The sequence below is a fragment of the Nematolebias whitei genome, unplaced genomic scaffold (assembly GCF_014905685.2).
Source record: "Nematolebias whitei isolate Nwh7 unplaced genomic scaffold, NemWhi1 Nwh_scaf_1014, whole genome shotgun sequence".
NCBI classification, from domain to species: Eukaryota; Metazoa; Chordata; class Actinopteri; order Cyprinodontiformes; family Rivulidae; genus Nematolebias; species Nematolebias whitei.
The window spans coordinates 4,670-9,106 of NW_023619559.1; the positions used below are offsets into that span (position 1 = coordinate 4,670).

The window sequence follows — 4,437 nt, forward strand, 5'->3', positions numbered from 1 at the left end:
TATATATATATATATATATATATATATATACACACACACATATATATGTATGTAGGCTTTTCTCCATTGGCTCCCTGTCAAGTCCAAAATTTAATTCAAAATCTTACTTCTAATCTATAAACTCTTTGAAATGTTGACTGAGAACTAACCAGAGGTGCACTCATATGTAGGTAATTGTCTATTTTGTTATGTCATCATATCTTTATTATAATTTCATGTTGTATTATATACAGTAGGTGATGTTTGTATTATTCTCTACTCTTTGTGCGGGCTGTTTCTTGTTCTTGCCATAGGACAACGAATGAAAATTAGATGTTGTGCTAACTCTAGCATATTTACATTGATGCTAACTGCTGACATGTTGTATTGTCCTAATTTAAATAAATAAATTAAATTAAAGCCCTTAACAACCTAGCTCCATCTTATGTTGGAGATCTTATTGTTCCATATTTTCCTAATGGAGCACTTAGCTCTCACAATGAAGGCTTACTCATGGTTCTTAAGAGTTTCTAAAAGCAGAATGGGAGGAAGTTATCAGGCTCCTCTCTTGTGGAACTAACTTCCAGTTTCTGTCCATGAGACTGACACATTGTCTAGTTTTAAGACTAGTCTTAAGACTTTCCTTTTTTATAAATCCTATAGTTAGGGTTGGCTTGTTATGCTACCATAGGCTTAGACTACTGGAGGACAAATTGACCTAATTTCTTAAAATGAATTGTTAAAATTGAATAGTTTTCATTTGATACTATTTCTATCATGTGATTCTTGACCTGCCATTATGTATCTGTTCCTCCTTCCTGTTCCTACCAAACCCAGCTGGTTAAAGCAGATGCTGCATGTCCCGAGTCTGGTTCTACTAAAGGTTTCTTCCTCATGAGGGAGTTTTACCTTACCACTGTCACCTTTGTGCTTGCTCAAGATGAGAGTTCTGCAATGGAGTTAAACTTAAACGGTCTGCTCCTCAGATAAATAGTGTTGAATTATTATTTTTATATATGAATGTTTCTGTTCAGTGCCCTGACATGACTTCTGTTGTGACTTGGTGCTATATAAACTGAATTGAATTGAAAAAAAACAGGATAATTGAAAAACAAATATTATAAATATGCAGACGTATTACATTTTGCAAGCATGCTGTCACCTCTCTGCCTCATGTGAGCTGCAATTGAATTCTTAGAGAAAAATTACAATAAACTGATACCAGACAGAAGCATCAATGATGATGATCATCTTCATCAACAATTTCTTTCTACCTATTGACTACAGTTCTAGTAATTTAGTAAAAATATTTGAATATTCAACTGTGAATCCATTTTGTCCAAACCCATTCTAAATCTAATGTAGGGTGGGGGTTTTCTTAACATGAATACAATATTTTTATACACAGCTTTTGCAGTGTTCTGAAGTAATGTATGCCATCTATGTTTTAGATAAACACTGATTTTTTAAAATAGTATGGTCTTTACATTTGTTCTTCACAGGCAACCGGGGGAATGCTAAACATAAGTGGGAAGACACAGAGATTCGTGCGGTTGAAAAACACATGATGAATTTCGTCCACACATGCAAGGTACCTCAGAAAATACACTTCCTTCAGTGCATCAAGCAGAGCCAAATGTACTTGAGGACAGAAACTGGACTGGGTAAAAAATTGTCAGAAACCGGATCACTGCCTTGAAGAGACTGGCTTGTGCCAAAGAATTATTATAGTTGTTTGTGATTTTCAGCCTAGTTTAGACATTTTGACATGTTGTATTAAATTTAATCAAGTATGTAGATTTTTTTAATGATAGCACTTTTTCCTCCTCTTTCTTCTCTGCTGCTTTTCTTGATGTAATATTTGAGGTTTGAGCAGAAAAGGGATCATCTGAACATTTTTTGAAGTGATAATGTGTCAAAATAGTTTTCAATAGTTGGTATCTTATTTGCTGAAACATCAGTCATGGATCACAGAGTATGGAGAAAGACTTATGTCTTCATCTGGATTAGGCTACTGGGTAGCCAAATGAGTACCAGTTTTTCTTTTTTCTTTTTCAGACTTGCAAAACTACTTCCTCAAAAATAACACACAGATGTGAAAGAATTTGCATTAGTTAATTAAATTCAATGCACTTTTGCATGACAGTTTGTTTTCAGTTTATATGCTGAGCATAAACTTTTATTTGCCTGTAATGATGAAGTGGCAAATGTATCAATCTGACTGATAAGTACGTTTAGTCAGTCCAAAAGTTTGCTCATCTTCTGGTAGAATAATACATTCAGCAGCCTTCGCATCAGTAGTATATGCATGGTCTATCTATGCTCTGCACACAAACATATGCATAGTAATATGGACATCGACTGAGAATAAAGTGACAAACTTTATTAACAAAATGGTGCCATCCAAAAGTTTAAGGGTTTAATATTAGGTAATGTAGCATTCTTTGACACAAGTGTGTTGTTTTTGAGAAAGTTGTTTTATAGAATAAAAAAAACACCTTGTTTGTTAACCATTTGCCTAGCCTTGACAAAGACGTCTATTTTCTACATACTTTGTGCTCTATGATGGATGTCACAGCTGACAAGGTACTAACTATTCATAACAATTTCACTGAAAATTACCTCAAAAGTTATTAGACTATCTTTTTATTTGTTGGTAAAGACACTTGCATCAATGCAGAACCCTATGCACTTAAGGACTGAAACTAGACTGGTGTTAAAAAAATGTATCAAAAATTGAATGTGTGAATTGAATTGTGTGCCAAATAATGATTGTAGTTTTTGTTTTGATGTAATACTTGAAATGAATATGTTGAATACAAAACACTTTTTAGCCAGTGAAAGTGTATTTTTGTTGCCCAAAGCCTGTCCTGATGATTCATGCTCTTTTCCAATGTTTATTTGAACTGCAGAGCATTTCAACAGTGTTCTGAAATTTAGTAAAAAAGTTACTAAGCATTTTATTGTTGGAATTATTTTTCTTTTGCTTGTATTTCTTGGGCTGACATTAAGTCTCAAATTTCACATGATTTAATACTAAACAAATCTGAAATAAGACTATAAATTTGTTAAACATTTTGAAAAAATATTTTGATATATAAAACATAGTGATTTAACCAATCATCTGTAGCCTGAAGCAGGTCCATAAAATCCAATAGGCTGGTAACTAGTTAAAAAAATTAAACTACAAAAAATTAGGAAGAATTTATATATATAAAAAATGAAAATACATTTATTTATGATTTTCATTTATTGAAAAAAAATTATTTCAAGAGGGTGATATAGAAGAATACTTTTTTGGGAAAACATCTTGTAAACATATTCAATAAATAAATATTCAATTAAAAAATCATATGCAAGTGCTGTGCTTGAGCAGAAGTAAAATGTAAAACATCAATGTCAGAGGCCCAACTATGTCAGTATGTTGTGTGAACTAAAACAGAGTTGATCACACATTAACAGAAGTGGCTCAGAATTGGTTCAAACAGTGGTCTTTGAGTTTGTGCAGATTATCTAACTTCAGACTGGATAACAGATCTATGAACCAAATTAAGGTAAAATAAAAACTACTTTTGGCACAAAGCTAAACAATAGAGTTCTTAAAGATAAAAGGAAATTTTAATCTTGATGATCTAGAGTACTTTCTGTATGTCTTCACATTTGCATTGCTGCTTGTACAGTATATTGTGCAACATTTCTTTTAGGGTTGTATTAAGCAAGGTTTCCCCAATTCAAAAGTCGAGAACAACTGGCCAGGTCAATATAAACTAATACAAGGTTGCATATTTGTAATACACTGTTTTGTTCATATTACATATGTTTTGAAATAGCTATAGATAAAACAATGACTAGTCCCCAAAGGGATTTAAGGTACCCAAAGGTGACTTTAATCAGTTTGTGTATCTGTGTAAAACTGTATAAAACTTTCTTAGATGAAGAACTTTACTAATTGGCTTTTCTATGTATGTGAATGTTCCTGTAAATCATCCTGAGACAACTTTGTTGTGATTTGGTGCTATATAAATTAACTGAATTGAACTGAATTGAATTAAAGTCCCCAAAGGGTCATAAGGTACCCAAAGGTGACTTTAACCAGTTTATGTATCTGTGTAAATCTTAAGTCCCCAAAGGGATATAAGGTACCCAAAGGTGACTTTAATCAGTTTGTGTATCTGTGTAAAACTCAAGTCCCCAAAGTGGACTTAAAAATTCCCTGGTCCCCAATGTGAAGGCAAAAAAATAATTTTATCAAAAAAGGATTTAAACAAAATTTTCAGGTGACATTTGTTTTCTGTAAATTTAGAGTAAAAAAAATCACATAGCAGTTTGTCCCTAACCCATTCAGAAAGGGGTGTCCCCTAAGGTAGGTAGTTAAAATATGCGCCCCCAATTTGGACATAAGCAAACCATGGTGTGTGTGTGTGTGTGTGTGTGTGTGTGTGTGTGTGTGTGTGTGTG

At 33.0% G+C, this 4,437-nt stretch overlaps 1 long non-coding RNA gene across 1 annotated transcript in view; it reads left to right on the forward strand.

Annotated features, from left to right (window-relative positions):
• Positions 1-1,506, forward strand: part of LOC119429412 — a 6,136-nt gene extending 4,630 nt beyond the window's left edge. The window contains exon 3 of the long non-coding RNA XR_005187772.1: positions 1,482-1,506. This is a non-coding gene — a long non-coding RNA (uncharacterized LOC119429412). The remainder of the gene's footprint in view (positions 1-1,481) is intronic.
• The last annotated feature ends 2,931 nt before the right edge of the window (positions 1,507-4,437 follow it).